General features: G+C 42.2%; 1 long non-coding RNA gene across 1 annotated transcript in view; it reads right to left on the bottom strand.

Annotated features, from left to right (window-relative positions):
* The window catches only part of LOC130356783 (uncharacterized), a 52,882-nt gene extending 29,964 nt beyond the window's left edge, over positions 1 to 22,918 (bottom strand). The window contains exons 1-2 of the long non-coding RNA XR_008888997.1: positions 14,685 to 22,918; positions 11,541 to 11,636 (exon numbers count right to left, since the gene is read on the bottom strand). This is a non-coding gene — a long non-coding RNA (uncharacterized LOC130356783). The remainder of the gene's footprint in view (positions 1 to 11,540; positions 11,637 to 14,684) is intronic.
* Positions 22,919 to 23,273: the final 355 nt, after the last annotated feature.

Consider the following 23,273-nt stretch of genomic DNA (forward strand, 5'->3'; position numbering starts at 1 on the left):
TCATATCTCCGACAGAGTTGTGATTGGCTGGAACCATCTGGCCAATCACAGCTCTCTTTGGGAAATATGAATAGGTGTATATATACGGCAGTGCAGGGGACCATAGAAAAGCGGCCGCTGCATCTATACATTATACAGGAGGATCACAGCGGGTGTCAGAAGTGACACCCGGGGCGATCTGTAAATTAGTACAGGTACTATTACTCCCATCATGGAACAGTGTGATCCATGCTGGGAGTAGTAGTACTACCTAAAAAATTAAAACACACACACTACATTTTTATTATTATTGGCTTAATTTTTTGTGCCCTGCCCGCTCACATAAATTGATCCCTGTTTACAAATGTATAAAATTTTGTTATAAAAAAGATTTCGTTAAATACATTTTTTCCATCACTGCTGTATCATTTTTAATATTTTTTTTAATGGTACCCTATGAAATGTTATTTAAAAGGTATCTCCATCACTTTTTTGGATCGCTAAAGTAAAAAAAAGAATAAAAACTGCCGACAAAAACGCCAAAGTCAAAACCCACATGTCGTTTTTCTTGCCGTTTTTTTGCTCCCATAGACTTCTATGGGAGAAAAACACCACAATTTCAGGGGAAAAAACGTCATAGTCTCAACATGCTGCGACTTTGAAAACTGCCAACCAGCTAAAAAAAGAATGAAAAAACGCCAAAAGGACTTAAAGAAAACACCAAACTAAAAAACACAAAGTGGAAAAAGAATTTTGCAATTTCTCTTTAATTTACAGCTAACATCTGTCCGCAGCATTTTTTCAATGGAAAAACGCCATGGGGGCCATTTTGGCGTTTTTTTTTGGAAGAAAGCACACAAAAAACCAAGTGGAAATAGAAATAGTCTATATTCTATCAGAGAAAATCCCTCCTTACTCCCAGGTCTCCAATACTGGGGACCTTCTGTATTGATCCACACTATATATCAGGTTCCTGGACCCTGTGACATGGGGTAAGGCAGCATTTTTTGTAGTCACCAGGGACAGTTTATAGATGGCTTTTTCTGCTTGCACAGCTCTAGTTAAATGACCTAGACATGCTATATTCCCACACTGATGTATTTCCTCTGCAGGTGCGGATAGTCAAGTATCCGCACTGTCTCAAGGGAAATCAGGTGGTTAAGCTTCAATTATGTGGATGAACGGCGCCTAATGTGAACTTGTTTATTTGGTTTAGGTTCAGAAATTGGTAGAACTGCGTATAACAACTTTATCTATATCCTGTTATAACAGGCAGGTTTTTTTTTTATGTATAATTGCGACCGTCAGATTTAATATTGAAATGTTGTGTCATCTTGTGTTATCTGTGTCATTTGATTCTTAGAAATTGTGTCTTATGTTGATAGACGATAATGCAGTAAGTTTACCTCTTATGCTTATATCATCATGATTTGTGCTAAACTAATAAACTCAATGGGGGAGATTTATCAAAACCTGTGCAGAGGAAGAGTGGTGCAGTTGCCCATAGCAACCAATCAGATGGCTTCTTTCATTTTCCACAGGCCTCTTTAGAGGCCTGTGGAAAATGAAAGAAGCCATCTGATTGGTTGCTATGGGCAACTGCACCACTCTTCCTCTGCACAGGTTTTGATAAATCTCCCCCAATGTCCTCTACTATCAGCTGATCTGAATGATGTGCACATTACACATAATAATAGCCTTCAATGTCTAGCATGAAGTGCAGACCTTAGGGACAAATAGGCTCTTCAGTGTCCTTGGTGACAGCAAACCTCTCAGTGTTTAAAGGGGTAGTCCAGTGGAAAAACAAGTGGAAAACAAATGTTTCCAAATCAACCGGTGTCAGAAAATTATACAGGTTTGTAAATGACTTCTATTTCAAAATCTTAAAGGGTACTCATGTGGAAAACTTGTTTTTTATTTATTTATTTTTAATCTTTTTTTTAAAGTTAAATAGATTTGTAAATCACTTCTATTAAAAAAAAAAAATCTTAATCCTTCCAGTACTTTTTAGGGGCTGTATACTACAGAGGAAAGGTTTTTCTTTTTTGATCTCTCTTCTGCCACGACCACAGAGCTCTCTGCTGACCTCAGCTGTCCATTTTAGGAACTGTTCAGAGCAGCATATGTTTGCTACGGGGATTTTCTCCTTCTCTGGACAGTTCCTAAACTGGACAGCAGAGAGCACTGTGGTTGTGACAGAAGATAAATCAAAAAAGAAAAGCATTTCCTCTGTAGTATACAGCCCCTAAAAATTACTGGAAGGATTAAGATTTTTTAATAGAAATAATTTACAAATCTGTTTAACTTTCTGGAACCAGTTGATAAAAAAATCAGTTTTCCACTGGAGTACCTCTTTAATCCTTCCAGTACTTATCAGCTGCTGCAAATCCACCTAGCAAACCTATCCTGCTCTTGACAGTTCCTGACACAGACAGAGGTGTCAACAGAGAGCACTGTGGTCAGACTGGAAAGAACTACACAACTTTTCTTGGAGCATACAGTAGCTGATAAGTACTGGAAGGATTAAATAAAAGTAATAACAAATATGTATAAGTTTCTGGCACTAGTTGATTTGATTTCTTTTTTTCCACTGGAGTACCCCTTTAATGCAACATTTGTACTGAATTTGTTACAAATTACCTAGGATCTAAGAGCAAAGAAAGTAAAAACAAAGCAAGTGAATACATTTGCTATTAAGGTGAAGTGATGGCAAGTGGGACATTAATAACCAAGTGAGGCAAACAAGGGTAAAACCTGGGAGGAAAGGATGTTGTGGCTTTTCTAAGCTCGGGTGACTTCACAGGTTCCCTTTCTTAGGGAAGAGATGAAAGATTGGGGACATTATTACAATCCCTGAATGTAATCTGCGGTAGTCAGATATTATAAAACCTGACATCAGAGCTGCAGCTCCCATAAGGCGAGTGAGGCGATGGCCTCAGGTGCGCTATTGCAAGGGGGCGCAGTGGCAAGGGCTGCATTGGCACTGGCCACCGCACCTGCTTGCACAGGGAGTCCAGCACACATTACACTGAGGCATTGATTTCGAACCGGGGTGCCAGGACAATCTGGTGGGAAATATGGCGCAAAATTTTTTAGATTTTCTGCCCAGGCCTGCGCACCTCTGAGTCACAAGCGTGCAGGCCAGGCAGGAGGGGAGTCTGTGTGCAGTGCCGGAACGGGTGATGCTGCAGCTAAAATCCTTGTGTATCCTCCCTCTCCTGTGGAGCAGATCTGGACTCTGGATTCTCCCTGGTCCCTCAGCAGAATGATGTGGATGGAGGGAAGGAGCAGGGGTAGCGCTGACAGAGGCCTACTCAGCTTCAGGTAGTGCACCCCACCCTTCTTTCACTCCTCTACACCTCTCTGTCACCCCTTGTAACCTCTCTGTAACCCCTGGACACCCCTCTGTCACCCTTCTATCACCCCACTAAACGCTTGCATCCCATGTACACCCCTCTGTCACTGTGTGAGGTAAGGCTGGAGGCACTGTGTGTGCTTGGGGGGTGGGGGGGGGGGGTTTGGATGGTTCTGGAGGCATTTGAGTGATGCTGGGTACATTGGGGGGAGATTTATTAAAACCTGTGTAAAGGAAAAGTTGCCCAGTTGCCCAATCAGAGTTCTTATTTCATTTTGCAGAGGCCTTGTTAAAAATGAAAGAAGCAAGCTGATTGGTTGGTATGGGCAACTGGGTAACTTTTCCTCTGCCCAGGTTTTGATAAATCTCCCCCATTGTGCATTGTGAGAAGGCTGGTGGCATTGTGTTTGGAGGAGGCTGGAGTCATTTGTGGGGAAAAGGGGAGGCTAATGCTGGAAAAGTGCAGAGCCTAATACTAATATATTTGTGTTGCAGGTTCTGCCCTGAAGATTTTTGTCTGGAACAGATTATCATGATGTCCTGGGCCAGATTGTTATTTTGTTATTGTTTTAACTTGTGAAAGATCCACTTTGTTATGTTGAATTTACTCTGTTTTAAAAATGTATAAGATTAATTTTAAAACTAAACACAGTACCTAGAATTTACTAATACAGCCAGTTGTGTAGTTCTTTGCAGTCTGACCACAGTGCTCTCTGCTGACACCTCTGTCCATGTCAGGAACTCTTCTAGAGCAGGAGAGGTTTGCTATGGGGATTTGCTCCTACTTTGCACAGTTCCTGAAATGGACAGAGGTGTCAGCAGAGAGCAGTGTGATCAGACTGAAAAGAACAACCCAACTTCCTCTGCACAGACAGAGGTGGCAGCAGATTTTTAAATGGACATCATTTACAAATCTATATAACTTTCTGGTACCAGTTGATTAGATTTCTTTTCCTCTGGAGTACCTTTTAAGTACAAATTCCAAAAATTTCATTAGAATGGAAGTATCTGTATAATGTCATACCATGATAATATCCATTTGATAATGATAATATCCATCCAGATATATTGTAAAACGTAAAAAAAAGTATTTTCACTACTTTTTTTTTTATATAATCCGGAACTGATATCCTCTTTTCAGCTGCATCATGGACACTGAAGAAGACTAATATGAGGCTCTTGTATCACTGAACAGTAAGAGATTATGTGCTGTTGAGCAGAAGAACCAGCACATATCCTTTTACTGCTCAGAGGGACAGGGGAAACCCATTGGAAAAGCTAATATTTGTGAATCATCTCAAGGCTGGCATGTCAGGTACGTTACCACGTCATGTAGTCATGTGAGTCAATCATTAAAATATAGCAATTTTTTTGTTGTATCTACAAAATGTGAATTCATCTGAATTGCTGTAAATCTAGAACCTATCAACTGTCTTATGTAATGTCTTATTTATTAATTTCCTCCTGATTTGTTTTTAATATTTCTGTTTTATTTCTGTTTTTATTCTTTATTTGTCTTAGTCTGGTATTATTGTTTTCTTGCTTAAACTAAAGAACTGAAGACAAATCAACATTTACACTTGTTGCCTTATTGACTTAAATTCAAAATAGCTGTAATAGCAAATTCATCGTAACAATGAAGTCTAATGCAAATTTTTAGAATTTAGATTAAAAAAATTGGGGTCTTTAGAATTTATTAAAACTCTGTTCACACTTGCTTTTCAGTTATTGTGGGAAATGAAATCACATAATAAGAGGTTGTATAGGCGTATTTTGCTGCGGATTCGCCACTGAAGGACCTCTATATGCTGCCTTTACATGTGCCTGCTTGGAGCGGCAATATGTCGCTCCGAGCAGACACACTGCGATGTGCGAGTCGCTGTACGCATGCACGGTATACTCACACATCGCGGCACCTCTCGGCCTAGCTCATTGAGCAGGGGGAGCGGCCGCAATGTGTGCGAGTACACCGCGCATGCGCAGCAACTCGCACATCGCAGTGTGTCTGCTCGGAGCGACATATTGCCGCTCCGAGCAGGCACATATAAAGGCAGCATATAGGAGGTCCTTCAGTGGCGGATCCGCAGTGAAATACGCTACGAAAATCTGCACGTGTGAATGTACCCTTAGGGTACGTTCAGATGAGCGGATACACAGTGTATTTTACACTGCGGATCCGTCGCCAGAGGACCACTACAGGGTGCCTTTAGATGTGCCTGCTCGGAGCGGCAATACGCCACTATGAGCAGACATACTGCAATGTGTGAGTCGCCTCACAAATGTGCAGTATACACGCACATCGCGGCGGCTCTGGGCCTAGCTCAGGGAGCAGAGGGAGCGGCCGCAATGTGTGCGAGTACATCGCGCAGTGTGTCTGCTCGTAGCGGGGTATTGACGCGCTGAGCAAACACATCTAAAAGGCACCATGTAGCGGCACCAAAAGGCACCTTCAGCAGCAGATCTGCAGCGTAAAATACGCTGTGGATCCGCTCGTCTGAATGTACCCTTAGGCTGGGTTCACACTTCGGAATTTCCAGCCAAACTAAATCTGGACAGAGATTACAACTATTGCAGTGTAGACTGATTCACAGACGGCAGTGTCTGTGGAGCGGATTTTGCCTAAAGAATGAACAAGTTCATTTTCAGCAACAAGACAACCACCGCTGAAATTTCATAGTGTGCACTGTTCACTGTGAAATTCCTAAGTGAAATTCCAGTTGGAAATTCCGTAGTGGGAACCTGGCCTAAGGCTCTCGTCCCACTGCCATTCAGTTTCAGCTGATAAACTAATGTGGTTTACTGCTTTGTCCTTTCACACCACATTTTTTCCCACAGATATCTGGGAACAATTTTAACAAAAGTATATAGAAAACTAATTATTCAGAAATTCTAATTTAAAGGGCTACTCTGGTGGAAAACAACTTTTTTTTTTATAAGATCCACTGGTGCCAAAAAGTTAAACAGATTTGTAAACTATTTCTATTTAAAAATATTGATCCTTCCAGTACTTATCAGCTGCTTTATGCTCCAGAGGAAGTTGTATACTTCTTTTCTGTCTATCCACAGTGCTCTTTGCTGACACCTCTGTCCATGTCAGGATCTGTTCAGAACAGGAGCAAATCTTCATAGCAAACATCTCATTCTCTGTACAGTTCCTGATTTGGACAGAGGTGTCAGCAGAGAGCACTGTGGTCTGGCAGAAAATAACTTCCTCTGTAATATACAGCAGCGGATAAGTACTGGAAGGGTTAAGATTTTTAAATAGAAATAATTTACAAATCTGTTTAACTTTTTGACACTAGTTGATTAAAAAAATTTTTTTCCACCGTACCCCTATAATAATCCCAATATACATTTATATAAAAAATTGTTACAAACAGTATAGTGTAAGGGGCGAAAAGCACACTCTTGGCATATTTTTTCCTAAAGAGACCTAAAGATACATCATTGTACTGTATATTTAGCCACTCTATTTACCAGTAGTGTAAAGTTTAGCATTTTCTCCAATAAACTAACAGCATAGTAGTCACAATCCAGCTATACCAGCAACAGCCATTAACCGTGTCTGCTTTATCTTTTGTCCAATAAAAGATTGATTTTATATTATAGGCCACAGCTCTTGTTTTCCAGTATAATGATTGCTAAGCACAATCTGATCTCTCTAAGGCTAGTATCAAGAACGCTAAGAGTGGCAGTAAATTTTTGCTTTTGCACTGTATTGACACAGCCAATAAGGAGACATGGAATTATGAACTGGAAAAAAAAACTAAACTTAAATTTTCATTCCGTTTAGAGCGAGTTCAGGAGCCACATAGTCCTCTGTCTTTCCTGCCCTGATCTCTATAAAGGAAGACCAAATATAAAATAATCACCCCTTCTCTGCCCTGGAATGCCACCAAAAATACCGACAATAACCTCCTTTGTGCCCTAAACCACTGAGAATGCTGACATTAACCCTATTTCCGTTCTTGCAATTTTCTTTAAAGTGGTTTTCTGATGACAAAACCTATTTTATTTTCAATTGTCTAATAAATGAACATATATTGGTAAATAACATTATTTTACTACCTTTTTGTGGTCTTATTATTACCTTCCTTTCTGGTCCAAATTGTCTACTCTGTTGTCCTTATTTCCTCATTTTTTGTCAAGTGTATATCCTGTAATGGACCACTGGTTTCTGCTGTATACTCTTACTTGGAATCCAGGCAACCTTTTATCCCTCCTACTATGTGGGGGGGGGGGGCTCCTGTGGGTGTAGTGGGTAGGAGTATGCATGTTTAAATGGGGTTTCTCTAGTGGAAAATAATGTTTTCAAATCAACAGGTGCCAAAAAGTAAATTTTTGTAAATTACTTCTATTTAAAAATCTCAAACCTTCCAGTACTTAGCAGCTGTATGATCCAGAGGAAGTTGCGTAGTTATTTCCAGTCTGAGAACAGTGCTCTCTGCTGACACATCAGAGGAACTGTCAGGAACTGTCCAGAGCAGGAGAGGTTTGCTATGGGGATTTGCTCCTAGTCTGGACAGTTCATGACATGGACAGAGGTGTCAGCAGAGAGCACTGTCGTCAGACAGAAAAGAACAACTCAACTTCCTATGGGGCATACAGCAGCTGATAAGTACTGGAAAGATTAATATTTTTAAATAGAAGTAATTTAAAAATCTGTAACCAGTTCATTTGAAAACATTTGTTTCCCATCGGAGTTCCCCTTTAACCCCCATTCCATACATACTTTAGTGTTCAGTGGGTCCCAGCAGAAAAGCCCATTTCCAAGTATACTACAGAGGACCCAGGCCCACCACAATGTCTATGTACTGAACTTGGTACTACTCCCTACCATGTTGTTACTGTAACAATCTTTTAAGAAGGATCCAAGGCCCCAGAGCTCCAATGCAAACACTTTATTGAACTACAAAAAAGCTGCAACATTTTGGGCACAACTGGCCTTTTACGAGTCAAGACAGACATGTCTGCCTGGTCTGTCATGAGACACTTCATTTATCCCTCATCTGATGGGACTAAGTAGCAGGACTCATAAAGCTGACTTTTCTGAAAATGATGCTTTTTCATTTGTTCTTCTGTGTAAAGATACTGAGAGATGTAAGGTGAGCAGGAGACGAGAGCCTTTACTGTAGCTACATATCACTAGCCATTATTTATTATACACCATTCATACAACAGACGTTATAAGACTGTAGGAATGGTTTACTCCACAATAACTAAAACTCTTAAATACGGTAAATGTGGAACATTTTGGGCTACCTAAAAGTCAAAATAAAATTTATGCCTACTGCATGCAAGTGTAAATGTGTGCAAAAATAGCCACTTTCTGTCTTTCAACACAATACATTGGTCTTTAATATGGAGATCACACCCACTCCATATGGACCCGCTCATAATTATGGTAGGTGCATCAGGCATTCCATATGTTCTCTCCATGGGCTATACCCAAATCCTGACCTGTTGGGAGAACTTGAGGACTATGCTTGGGAAACACTGTGCTAGAGCATTTTTTAGAAACAGGTTCCCTTTAAGAAATGCCGACATTTTGTGCTATTTAATAAAAAAAAAGTTTGCAATTATTGTATGATTGAAAAATGTCCTTTTATGAGCAGCCTTTCCATGAACATATATCTAGCACTGAAAAATCATATTTTCTGTGATACATTTTCATATTGATCATTCTAACTTATTTTTATCGGTCTTCTTCTCGCTACACTTTTTCCCCACTCCAATCCATCGTGTATGTGGCAACCAGGCTCGTCTTTGTTATCAAACATTACACCGATACCTTCTCCTGTGCCAGTAACTGCACTGGTTGCCCATTCACTTAAAAACACTATTTAAACGTATCACTCTCACCCACTTGTAACAATATCCCCTATAATCTGCACCCTAATGCCAAATATCAGAATCAAGATATTAAAGGAAAAATTAAACAAAAAGAAAAATAAAGGATTGGTTATTGTCTACATTGTGTAAAACTAAGCGTGCTACCTCTGCGACTTCTTTTTCCTGCCAACTGTGTCCACAGGAATGATAAGGAGCTTAGTTGTCACTGTTAGGGTCCCAGAAAGGACCAAATCTTCCAGATGGCCCTATTGGCAAACATAACATGATGTGTCAAATACAAAACATCTGTGTTAGTTTAGTAGAAATCTCCAAGAGTAGCACAGTGGATTTGGGGTTGGAGTGGTTGTCCTGTGGCACCGGGGTCCAAGGTGCAGATCCAAGGACAACACCTGCGTGGAGTTTGTATATTCTTACCATCATTCCATCATACTTCAATAACATACTGCAAGGGTTAAAGGTTTGTAGTATTTGTGGGTCTGTGATAAGGACATTAGATTGGATGTGTATGATGACTGGCACAGTACAAACAACACGTACAGAGCTGCACTACGCAAGCAACACGGATAAATAAGTAAAGGTGATTTAATGTGGATGTTTGCTTCTAAGAGGTATGCCTAATGGTTCCTTCTGTCATATGGCATGGACAGAATGCTTTCAGTTAGGGACAGTTCCCAACACTTGTAGGTGCCCAAAACTGGGGTTGCCACCTGGCTGGTATTTCACCGGCATAGACAGTATTTTGGCCGCCCTTCCGGTATTTTTATATTAAAATACCAGTAATGCAATGGCCAGTATTAATCCAACAAATCCTCCAACTCCCGGAATGTTGCCAATAGCTGTCCGGGCATGCTGGGAGTTGTAGTTCTGCAACAGCTGGGTGCACTCCTGGTTGGGAAACACTGACCTATACTATATACTAGGGCTGGGCGGTATACCGGTTCATACCAAATACCGAAATTTATGGGATGCACCATATGAATTTTTCCCATACCGCAATATCGTTTGGCCCCTCCCCCTTGGGAATGAATTATCAGCCCAGCGCAGCGCTGTCCCCACATCGGAGAACTAATCATACATGACCCGCCAGCGCTGTTCTACTCCCCCCACCAAATCATGTTACCTGCGAGCGCTGTTCTGTTCCCCCCCACCAAATCATGTGACCCGCCAGCGCTGTTCTGCTCCCCCCCAATTAATTATCAGCCCAGCGGGGTACTACTCACATATGTCACCCTCAAACAATGCCCTTCTCCTCTTTGTTGGGGGCCGCCGGCGCTGGAACTCACTGTACGCCAGTGGTCTCCAACCTGCGGACCTCCTGATGTTGCAAAACTGCAACTCCCAGCATGCCGGGACAGCCGTTGGTTGTCCGGCCATGCTGGGAGTTGTAGTTTTGCAACAGCTGGAGGTCCGCAGGTTGGAGACCACTGTTGTAGGCGCTGGCGTACAGTGAGTTCCAGCGCCAGCGGCCCCCAACAAAGAGGAGGAGGGCAGTGTTTGCGGGTGACATATGTGAGTAGTACCCCGCTGGGCTGATAATTAATTGGGGGGGAGCAGAACAGCGCTGGCGGGTAACATGATTTGGTGGGGAGAGCAGAACAGTGCTGGCGGGTCACATGATTTGGTGGGGGGGGAGCAGAAGAGCGCTCGCGGGCCACATGATTTGGGGTGGGGGGTGTTGTGAAAGAAATACCGTTATATACCGTGGAACCGCCATAAGTTACAAAAATACCGTGATACACATATTTGGTCATACCGCCCAGCTCTACTATATACTACTATAAAGTTCAACATGCTAGGAGATATAGTTTTCGTTTGGGAAAGCTGCTGAGCCACAGGCTGTATCACGGCATGCTGGGAGTTGTAGTTAGTAACTAACTGCAGCTTCCAAATTTAATTAAAAAATGCGATCAAAAAGTCACATCAAAACAAAAATGGTACTGTTAAAAACTACAGTATAAGAAAAAAAAGTTACAGGGGTCAGAATAGGACAAAACTTTTCCCGCATATGTGTATCCTGTGAAGCAACGCATATATACTTATGCAAATTAAAATAAACAGTATGTTTTTTGCAAGAAAAGTGGCAACCCTACCCACACCCTTGCTGATCATATACCAAACCCCTGGTAATGGAATGGAGGGGTGGATTGAAACAAACCATGCGAACCTGTGAAACCCTTCTCTGGATGCTATGTTGCTGCTCAATGTTGCGTAGCTACGAGATCCATTATGGCTCGGGGAAAAAAGCTGTTATTCTCAGCCATGTAGCTCTACACTTACCAGACACACATTACCAGCATAACATACTGTAAAATCAAACACTTGATATAAATGTAAAATAAAAATCTAAATTTACCTTTATTTCTGGGCAATTTCTTCTGCCATCTGCTGTTCCGGTGCTGAAAAATGGCCTTGTTCTGGTTTCATTCATCAGAGAAAATGACCTGTAAGGCTGAGTGGGTTCTAATAAATGGTTTTGACTGGATGCTTTCTCTATCCATCTTAATAAGACTGATGCAGTAACAACTCTATTGGCACTTTGATAGGGAAAGCAGCATGGAGCCTTCAGCTACAAGTTTAGAACAATGACTGTGCTATGGGCTAAGACCCTTCTACTGCAATGAAAACCCCCCCTAATGTATTCTGCAGTCTCCATTACCAAGACACGTGACTAAAAAAGTATTGTAATGTAGTATGACCAGATCCATTCTGCAACCTTCAATAGTCAGCCATAGTGTAAAAGCTAGTGTCATCTATAAATGTTCAATTGTCTCTATAAGGTTTGGGCTACACAACAGCCTCAAGGATATATATACAATATCACAAGTGATCATCTCACTGACAATGCATGTTCATGCAACGTAAAGTATGTCCTCTAGCTAAAAGGCCATCTTACAATGCTGAATATGAAGGCCTGAACTCTGCAAATCCTGTTATTGCTTATACAAGCCAATGACAGAAAGCGAGGAAATGGCTGCCAGCAATGTACTCTGCGGGGGAGAGTACTACTTTTCTTCACTAGCCCCATGTGTTATCATATGAATGTTCCTGTCTCGGGGGGCATGGCCTGGCTGCCTGACTGAATGGTCGCACATTAGCTGTGCTCCTGCTAAACCCAGCTCTTTAAAGCCCCTACACAGCACGCACTGACACCTTCTCTACACCCACAGATGGGGTATCATTTGGCGAACATGCGGGGATGAAAAAAGAAGCAGGTGAACCAAGGAACACTCACTAAATTCTATTTTTCCCGAGCACCGGCTGCCTTCCAAGATGGCGCTGACGGCACCTGCCACTCAGAGCCTGTGCTCTTTCATCCGGCCGCAATGGAACCTGCCTCACTAAGGAGACGCTCCACCTTGTACCCGGCTTTACATGATAACAGCCTGCAGCAGCACAGATCAAATCTGAGGTCAGCGAATCAAACTTCAGCTGAAATCACCTCTGTCTACCATCAGAACCGTGAATCTGTCTCTCCCCCCTGCCATCCCCTCTCCTCTAGCCTGCCGCCATCACCATCCGGCAGCCCGCTGAAACAACGGCCCAGATACTCCTCTCTTGTTGCTGGCTCTGAAACACCAGATTGGGGTTTTCATGCTACCCTCCCCCGAGAACAGTGGTTCTCAACCTTTTCGGTGACTGTACCCCCAAAGGCTGAAAGTATGTCCGCAGGTACCCGCTCGCGCGGAACTTGCACGCGAGGGGTACCCGCGGACAAAAGGCATGTTCTTACCTTTATACCAATGCATCCCCCTCCATCTTAATCCCTTTGTTCTATTATTCCCCCCTCCATCTTTATCCCCTTGTGTTATTATTCCTCCTCCATCTTTATCCCCCTGTGCCAATATCCCCCCTCCATCTTTATCCCCTTGTGTTATTATTCCTCCTCTATCTTTTTCCCCCTCTGTTATTATTCCCCCTCCATCTTTATCCCATTGTCCCATTATTCCCCCCTCCATCTTTATCCCCTTGTCCCATTATTCCCTCCTCCATCTTTATCCCCTTGTCCCATTATTCCCCCTCCATCTTTATTCCCTTGTCCCCTTATTCCTCCTCCATCTTGATCCCCTTGTCCAATTATTCCCCCTCCATTCTAATCCCCTTGTACTATTATTCCCCCTCCATCTTTATCCCCTTGTCCCATTATTCCTCCTCCCTTTTAATCCCCTTGTCCCATTATTCCTCCTCCATCTTAATCCCCTTGTGCTATTATTCCCCCTCCATCTTTATCCCCCTGTGTCATTATTCCTCCTCCATCTTAATCCCCTTGTCCTATTATTCCCCCTCCATTTTTATCCCCTTGTGTTATTATTCCCCCTCCATCTTTATCCCCTTGTCCCATTATTCCCCCTCCATCTTTATCCCCTTGTCCCATTATTCCTCCTCCATCTTAATCCCCTTGTGCTATTATTCCCCCTCCATCTATATCCCCCTGTGTCATTATTCCTCCTCCATCTTAATCCCCTTGTCCCATTATTCCCCCCCTCCATCTTAATCCCCTTGTGCCATTATTCTCCAATATGGCAAAAGGATATCAGAGGGAGGGGAGAATAATAGCACAAGGGGATTAATATGGAGGGGGGAATAATGGTACAAGGGGATTAAGATGGAGGAGGGAATAATGGGACAAGGGGATAAAGATGGAGGGGGGATAATAACACAAGGGGATTACGATGAAGGGAGAATAATAACACAAGGGGATAAAGATGGAGGAGGAATAATAATACAAGGGGATAAAGATGGAGGAGGAATCATAACACAAGGGGATAAAGATTGAGGAGGAATAATAGCACAAGGGGATTAAGATGGAGGAGGAATAATAACACAAGGGGATTAAGATGGGGGGGGGGGATAATCAACCCCCCCCCATATTAATCCCCTTGTACCATTATTCCCCCTCCATCTTTTTCCCCTTGCGCCATTATTCCCCCCTCCTCTGATCCCCTTTTGCCATATCGGATAATAATGACACAAGGGGATTAATATGGAGGGGGGGGGGGGGGGGGGCGGGTTGATTATTCTTCCCTCCATCTTAATCCCCTTGTGTCATTATTCCCCCTCCCTCTGATTCCCTTTTACCATTTTCCCCCCTCCATATTAATCCCCTTGTGCCATTATTATCCAATATGGCAAAAGGGGATCATGGGAAGGGGGAATGGCGCAAGGGGATTAAGATGGAAAGGGAGAGGGATAATGGCGGAGGGGGGATGGGGAGAAATAAAGCACACGGCATTAAATTTTAATGCCTTGTGCTTTATTACTCCCCATCCCTCCTCCGCCATTATCCCTCTCCCCCTCCATCTTAATGCCTTGTGCTCCGTCCCATACATCCCACCTCCGTCCCATACATCCCCCTCCGTCCCATACATCCCCCCTCCGTCCCATACATCCCCCCTCCATCCCATACATCCCCCCTCCGTGCCATACAGTCCCCCTCCATGCCATACAGTCCCCCTCCGTGCCATACAATTGTTTTTAACTTTTAGTTTTTATCCTTTACCTGGTGTCCTGTGGTCCCCTGTGGCCTGACCTTAGATGCAGCGTGCCCCGTTCGTTGGGGCCGCACTGACGTGTGACGTCCTCCTGCACTGTGCGGCAAGTCCGCACAACGCCAGGGGAGGTCACACGTCTACCCGGCAACCACGCAGCTCACTCACAGTGCGCTGTCAAATATTGGCCAATGCATGGCCGGTATTTGACAGCGCTTTCGCGTACCCTCTGACAGCCCCTGGCATACCCCTAGGGGTATGCGTACCCCAGGTTGACAACCCAGTCCCTAGAATATAATGAGGGCTTGGGGTCACTGTCTGTCTATGATAAATCTCTTACAGACACCGCAATTAGAGACATGTTACTGGTTCTTCAGCGTTCCTTTAGGAAGGACATTAACACCATGATCTCTCCTATTACCACTGCTGTGGATGAGCTCGGGGGTAAAGTTCAACATATTGAAAGCAAGCATGGAGAATTTGTAGACTCCCATAATGCCTAAATTGATCTGCAAAATACAGCTGAAGATGACATCGCAACTCTAAATGCTAAGGTCGCAGACCTAGAAGACCCCAGTTGCCAAAATAATGTGAAAATCAGGGGGATCTCTGAATCGGTCCCTCCAGCAGACATAATGCAATATGTGCGCACGCTTCTAGAAACCGTCCTACCCTCTTGCTCACCTCAAGAACTGGAAGTGGACCATGTCCCCAGACCCCAACATCTAGACGTTCTAGCACGGATTCATTTCTTTTCTACTAAAGAGCGCCTCATGGAACTGCCACGCAAAAATGATGGCTTACCTGCTCCCTATCATCAATTGTCCCTGTATGCAGACCTCTCTGCTGCCACGCTGCAACTGTGCAGAAATCTCCAACCTGTGACCAGTGCTCTTCGTAAGTACAGTACAGATGGGGCTTCCCAGTCCATCTTCTCATCCGCAGGGACAACCAAATATCGGTTGTTTGGTCCCTGGAAGAAGGGCAAGACCTGCTACACCGCTGGAACATCCCGCTAGAGCTTCCTCGAGATTCTCAACCAGCCCCAGCCCACAAATTCCGAGATGACTGGTCTACTGTAAGGTGACTTTTGTGCTTTTTTGTGCTCTCTGTCTACACCTGAGCTGATGTGTTCTACCAGTCTTTGGCTTCGGCATGAACATTCGCCCTACCTGTGCTTACTGGCTTTTGCCATGGTTTCTAATCTTTTTTCTTCAACACTTCTCTTTTGTTGATGACTGTTTGTTTTATAATGTTTGTAATGTTCTACAATATTATTGGTGGACATATTTCATGTCTTACATGCGTTGCCCATACTATTGTGACCCATGCATGCTGGCTGGGAGGCACACTGGGTCCCCCTTTTTCCTGAAATCTAGCTGTATTATATAATTCCTGGAATTGTTCTTATGGTTATCAAACTCATTAGCCTAAATGTGAACGGTCTTAACAGTCCACACAACAGAGCCTTTTTCTGGACAGAAGCCCTTTCTTTAGGGGTGACATAATTTGTGCTCAGGAGACACACTTCGCACTGATGCACACTGTGTCAAACTCCAAGCTTATCCCCACATGTTTCAGTCCTACTTTTCCTCCAAGTCAAGAGGGGTTTTAATAGCAATTAGGAAAACTGTAGCTTTTTCAGTAACTAATGGTATCTCCGATCGTGGTGTTCGTTTTGTTCTCCTAATGTGCTCTATCAATAATGCACCTTATACCATTTTATCCTTTTATGCACCTAACCGCGGCAAGTGCGTTTTTTACGCTGTGCTCTCAAAATAGCCTCCCAACATAAAGCAGGCCCTATGATAGTTTGTGGGGACTTTAATTTAGTATTGGACTCTACCCTAGATACCAATACTTCACAATGCACCCCTTCGACCTCACTCAGTCAATTAATGTGGTCTGCTGAATTGTATGATGTATGGCGCATAATGGATTCCAATGAGAGGGATTATACCCACCATTCCGTCACTCACAACACGTACTTGAGACTGAACATATTTTTGGTTTGAACGTGTCTATCTAGATGTCCTAGCTGACTCTACTATAAAAACAATCAAATGGTTGGAGCATGCGGCTATCACTCTCTCCTTACAGGAGAACTTTCCTCCAACTCCTGCTTATCTATGGAGAGCTAGCCCTTTTCTGATTTCTCATCTGAAGCATGCCCAGTCTCTTCGTACGGACCTCTCTCAATATTTCCAAACCAATGCCTCCTCTGATGTAGACCCAATGATTGCATGGAACTGTCACAAGGCTTATATGAGGGGCTTTTTCAATTAAATATGGTGCCTTCTGTAAATGACAAAGGGACAAACAATTCACAGATACGCAATCTGGAGACACTTAATAAAACCACTGCTTCTCCGGCAACTTCTGCCCAGCTGTTGTCTGTCTGACAGGAACTTAGGAAGCTAATACTATTCACTTATGAGGAAAACCTTAGGCATGTTAAGGCACAATATTCTTCTCAAAATGATAAGGCAGGTGCCCTTCTGGCAAACCGCTGGAAAATTACTCATGCCGATCCTGTGTTGCCCATCTTGTTCATCCCCCTTCTGGCACTACTCTTTACACCCCTGAAGACTTGCTAATGGCTTTCAAGCTTTGTACTCCTCTCTCTACAACTTAGATCATTCTATCCCTGACCGTCCTGACCTCCCTTCCTCCATCTCATCTTTCCTCTCCACTCTTAACCTTCTTCACCTCAGTGAAGACGAACTTGCATCCTTAAATACTACCATTACCCCTGACAAGATAAAGAAAGTGATCCGCTCTATCCCTTCACAGAAAGCCCCTGGCCCTGATAGGTTTATCAGCCTTTATTATCAAACTTATTTGGATGTTTTGTTACCCGAATTTTTATAACTCGGCTGTTCTCAAGGGGGCCTTTCCTAAAGAGAATCTTCAGGCTTTGATTTTTAAGCCGGGTAAATCACTGATGGCTCCTCAAAATGAAAGGCCGATTTCGCTGTTGAATCAAGACCTGAAGATTTTTGCTAAATTGATAGCTACCAGAATTGCTAAAATACTTCCGAGCTTGATCCATTCCGATCAAGCCGGTTTTGACCCTGGCCGTCAGGCTTTGGACAACACATGACGTTTTCCACAATATTGAGGTCAACAACACCCCTGTCTTGGTCCTGGCTCTTTTATTAGGGGAGAATTTTTTTTTTTTACTTTTGACTTTCATGTACATCACAGGTCAGGAACGGGTTGTTATTTTTCTCTCTACAGAGCTGAGTGAGGGCACCATTTTGGGTAGTTCAAACTTTGTTTCACTTTTTATTCCATGCATTTTGGGAAGAAAGGTGACCAAATATCTGCAATTTGACATTTTTCTTATAGTAAGTCTTCCCTGTGCAGGATTAATAATGTTGTATTTTAATATAACATTTCACATACAGCGATACTAATAATGCATATTTTTGAAGTTAAGATATTTTTTCATTAAAAAAATGCGAGAACTTTTAAATTGTTACAAATATTTTGGGAGTGCCAGGAAAAAGACAGTTTTTCTCAAATCCATGTGGATTCATTTTCTCATCTGTTAGACAGAGCAGAGAGCAGCTAAAGTTTATGAAAATGATCTCAACCAAAAAAAAATAATTATTGGTTTGGTAAAATTCTACAATAAATTATAGTTTTAGCTGGCCAGAGATAGACTGTGATCATCTGGGAAGAAGATGGTTGTTTTTAAAACTTTCAACCATGAATGATCTTTCAGAAAAAAATGTTCTCAGAACGTTGTGGTGGTATCTGGTAAGTAGTTGTAAACTATATTTTTCTACGACAAGAAAACCTACTACATGGCATATCTTAAACATACAATGCTCAAAAAAATAAAGGGAACACTAAGACAACACATCCTAGATCTGAATGAATGAACTAATCATATGAAATACTTTTGTCTTTACACAGTTGAATGTGCTGACAACAAAATCACACAAAAATTATCAATGGAATTCAAATTTATCAACCCATGGAGTCTCACTCAAAATTAAAGTGGAAAGCCACACTACAGGCTCATCCAACTTTGATGTAATGTCCTTAAAACAAGTCAAAATGAGGCTCAGTAGTGTGTGTGGCCTCCATGTGCCCATATGTCCTCCCTACAATGCCTGGGCATGCTCCTGATGAGTTAGCGGATGATCTCCTGAGGGATGTCCTCCCAGACCTGGACTAAAGCATCCACCAACTCCTGGACAGTCTGTGGTGGCGTTGGTGGATGGAGTGAGACATGATTTTGCAGATGTGCTCAATCGGATTCAGGTCTGGGGAACGGGCGGGCCAGTCCATAGCATCAACTGCTGACACACTCCAGCCACATGAGGTCTAGTATTGTCTTGCATTAGGAGTAACCCAGGGCCAACCGCACCCCCATATGGTCTCACAAGGGGTCTGAGGATCTCATCTCAGTACCTAATGGCAGCCAGGCTACCTCAAGCATATGGAGGGCTATGTGGCCCCCCAAAGAAATGCCACCTCACACCATTACTGACCCACCGCCAAACCGGTCATGCTGGAGGATGTTGCAGGCAGCAGAACGTTCTCCACGGCATCTCCAGTGGAGAACGCAGGGAGCCAGTGGCGAATTTGCCAATCTTGGTTTTCTCTGGCAAATGCCAAACATCCTGCACGGTGTTGGTGCCGTAAGCACAACCGCCACCTTTGGACGTCCGACCCTCATACCATGGAGTCTGTTTCTGACCGTTTGAGTGGACACATGCACATTTGTGGCCTGTTGGAGGTCAGTTTGCAGGGCTCTGGCAGTGCTCCTCCTGCTCCTCCTTGCACAAAGGCGGAGGTAGCGGTCCTGCTGCTTGGTTGTTGCCCTCCTACAGCCTCCTCCATGTCTCCTGATGTACTGGCCTGTCTCCTAATGGCGCCTTCATGCTCTGGACACTACACTGAAAGACACAGCAAACCTTCTTGCTACAGCTCGCATTGATGCACCATCCTGGATGAGCTGCACTACCTGAGCAACTTGTGTGGGTTGAGGACTCCGTCTCATGCTTCCACTAGAGTGAAAGCACTGCCAGCATTCAAAAGTGATCCAAACATCAGCCAGGAAGCATAGGAACTGAGAAGTGGTCTGTAGTCAGCATCTGCAAAACCACTCCTTTGTTATGGGTGTCTTGCTAATTGCCTATAATTTCCACCTGTTGTCTGTTTCATTTGCACAACAGCATGTGAAATTGATTGTCAGTCAGAGATGCTTCCTGAGTGGACAGTGATTTCACAGAAGTGTGATTGACTTGGAGTTACATTGTGTTGTTTAAGTTCTTCCTTTATTTTTTGTGCAACTCACAATTAAAAGCCAGGATATACAGAAGTAAGGCTATATTCACACAACGGGGAAAATTTAAAAAAACGTCTGCTGTCGTATCCCTGCCAAACCTGCGCAGCATCCCATTTATTTAAATGAGCCGGCTGGAGTCAGATAGTGACTCCAGTCTGCTCATTTTTGCACCGTATATGGTTTTGTTGCTGGACAGAAAACTGTGGTCTGCCTCCAGCCGGCTCATTTAAATGAATGGAATTCAAATCGTAGTGTTAATGCACCCTAACTAAGAATTGCATCAACAACTGGATAGGCAAAAACATAGATATGCTGAAAAGAAAGGTATAGTCCTCAAGGTATTCCTAGCTATGGCAATTACATCTCATTAATGATAGGGGTAAACAATGATAGTCAATGTTCCATCTACAGTTAGAATATAAATAAGAATAGTTCCATCTGTTGTTAAAATATAAATATAATATTTATTTATATTATCACAAGGATAACGACAGGCAGATCAAAGGGCCCTTGTGGCTTCCCAGATAGACATGTAAGGATAGAGATAAAATGCAATAAAATATAGTCCACCTGTGATAATAAATAGTTAATATACTGTATATAAATACCGGTGAGTTTATATATGGTATTGAAAATTCTCAACCTTTACCACTGATGTATACCCAAAATATAATGTAAACAGAACCTTATTTTGGAGGATCCAGCATGTCCATATTCAAAGTAAACTGTCTAATTCTTCATTTCCTTGGTGGTGGTATATAGACACTTGCCAGACACCTATTTATTTTTAATACAGTAATAATAGTGCTAAAGAGACATTTCAGTTAATAATATTATATTATGGAATTAATATTTATCAGATTTCCTGCTGGCATTCCTTCAAAATTTTCCAATGAAGCTTCACTGTAAACAAAAATATCCAAAATATTCAATGCTTTACATGTACCAAGCTTAAAAACCATTGTAAAAGCCTCTGGTACTTTTTATTGACAACCAAAAAAAAAAAAAAACTGAAAATAGCCAGGAGCTAATAAAATGCCGATGCAGTCAACTATTTTATGTGCTGCACCATCATTACAATATTCATACTTACTGCCAATCACTGTCAGAAAGAAGCCGGTCTAACCATCAATAAACCTCTGTTCCAAGCCTAAGTACCATTCCCGATTGGACATCTTGCAGGCTTTATAAATGGGTTGTTTATTTAGTATCTTTACATTTTTACAACACTTACATCTCACCCACACAGGGAGCGGACATGGAAATTGTGATGAATATTGGCAGTTTAAAATTCCAGCCAAGAGGGCAAAGAATGATTTGCTGCCTGAGAGAGAGAAGGAGGCATTTAAATACATTTAGGTTATACAAAACATAAAATTCAGGCAAAGCTTGGTTGTTAATGGCATGTTTGACATTTACAGGAACAAAACAAAGTCTTCTTACCATGCCTGAAATCAGTGAAAAACAAGACATTATAACTAGTTCATCGTAGATACCATATGCAAGGTTATAAGCTATCTAAATGTTAGTGAAGGGCATATAAAAAAATGGTGAAATAAGTATTGAACACATGAAGGAAGAGAGGTACAAAAAGTCATGAAAAGCCAAGACAACAGCTGAAATATATTGGTAATTATAAAGCAATCCAGACCCTTTTCAGTGCAAATTAATCCAGACTGATGCCCTAAAAAATGTTGAATTCCCAAGGTGTCCAACAAGAGACATCTCATGATGGGTAAAAGCAAAGAGCTGTCTAAAGACCATCACAACCTAATTGTTGCAAAACATAACAATGGTGTTGGTGACAGCACATTTCTAAGCTTTCAAATCTTCCAGTGAGCACTGTTAAAAACATAATACGGAAGTGGAAAGAATAATCAGAAGAATAGACTAACAGCCAAGGACCATTTGCGGGGAACTTCAAAAAGACCTGTAATTAGCAGTTCCCAAAGAAAACAGTAAGTCATGCACTCTGCCACCATGGCCTGTCTGCACATTCACCACGCAAGACTCCATTGCTCAATAAAAAGCATATTGAAGCTTATATGCTACACAACATTTGGAAAAGCAAGTGACATACTGGGAGAATATAATGTGGTCAGATGAGAGCAAAAGTGAACTGTTTGGATGCCATAACACACACCATGCACATCAAACTATGAACACCATAGCAACAGTGAAGTTTGGAGGTGGGAACATTATATGTGGGGCTGCTATTGAGCAAATGGTACTGGCAAACTTCACATAATTGAAGGAAGAAAGAATGGGCAAATACTGCTGCCATCTACCTGGATGATATCGATGAAATGACGGTGGACATTTCAGCAAGACAATGATCCCAAACACACAGCCAAGGAAACTGTCAAATAGTTTGAAACAAAGAAAATTAAGCGGCTAGAATGACCCACCTAGTCCCCTGACTTAAATGCCATTGAAATTCTATGGAAAGAACTGAATGTCATGATTCATAGAAGAGGCCCATGTAACCTTCAAGATTTGAAAACTGAGCCAAAGAATGAGCCAAAATGACACCAGAGCAATGCATGCAACTAGTTTCTCCATACAGGAGATGGCTTGAAGATTTCGTTACCAACAAAGGCTTTTGTACAAAGTATTACATAAATAATAATAATCAGTAAGCATGTTCAATACTTTTTTCATGTGTCATGTCACATTATTACACATAACTTAATTTTTTAGATGATCTATTTTGGTTTCTATATATGTATGGATTACTTGGGTTTTTCCCAACATCTGTTGAAATGTTCATGTCCACAGCACCTTTGGAAATATATTTAGTAAGAAAAATGGTGATGAGTTCAATACTTATTTCACCCGCTGTAGCTGTGGAATCAATGTACTAGTTAAAGGGGTTATCAAGGAATCAAAAAACAGAGATAATTTCTTTCAAAAACCGCTCCCTATCTGTCTCCAGGTTGGGTGTGGTATTACAATTTGGATCCATTCACTTCAATGGAACTGAGCTGCAGAACCAAACCCAACCTGGAGACAGACGGGAGTAGTTTTTGAAAGAAACTAGCTCTGTTTTTCGATTCCTGGATAACCCCTTTAAAAACTGTACTGTAACTTTAGTTAGAATTTAAAAGTTGTTAATTCATTCATCTTTTTATGAGCCAATAGGTGGCAGCAATGGTTTAATTCTTCATGTTAAACAACATAGTTTTTACTCTGCTGCTGGACATTCTATCAGGATGAATTTTTCCTGTTATTTAAATTTACCTAGTTTCTCAAGAAAGGAAACAAAATATGATTTAAATATGTAAACTTCATGGGT

The sequence above is a fragment of the Hyla sarda genome, chromosome 2, assembly GCF_029499605.1.
Source record: "Hyla sarda isolate aHylSar1 chromosome 2, aHylSar1.hap1, whole genome shotgun sequence".
Classification (NCBI taxonomy): Eukaryota; Metazoa; Chordata; class Amphibia; order Anura; family Hylidae; genus Hyla; species Hyla sarda.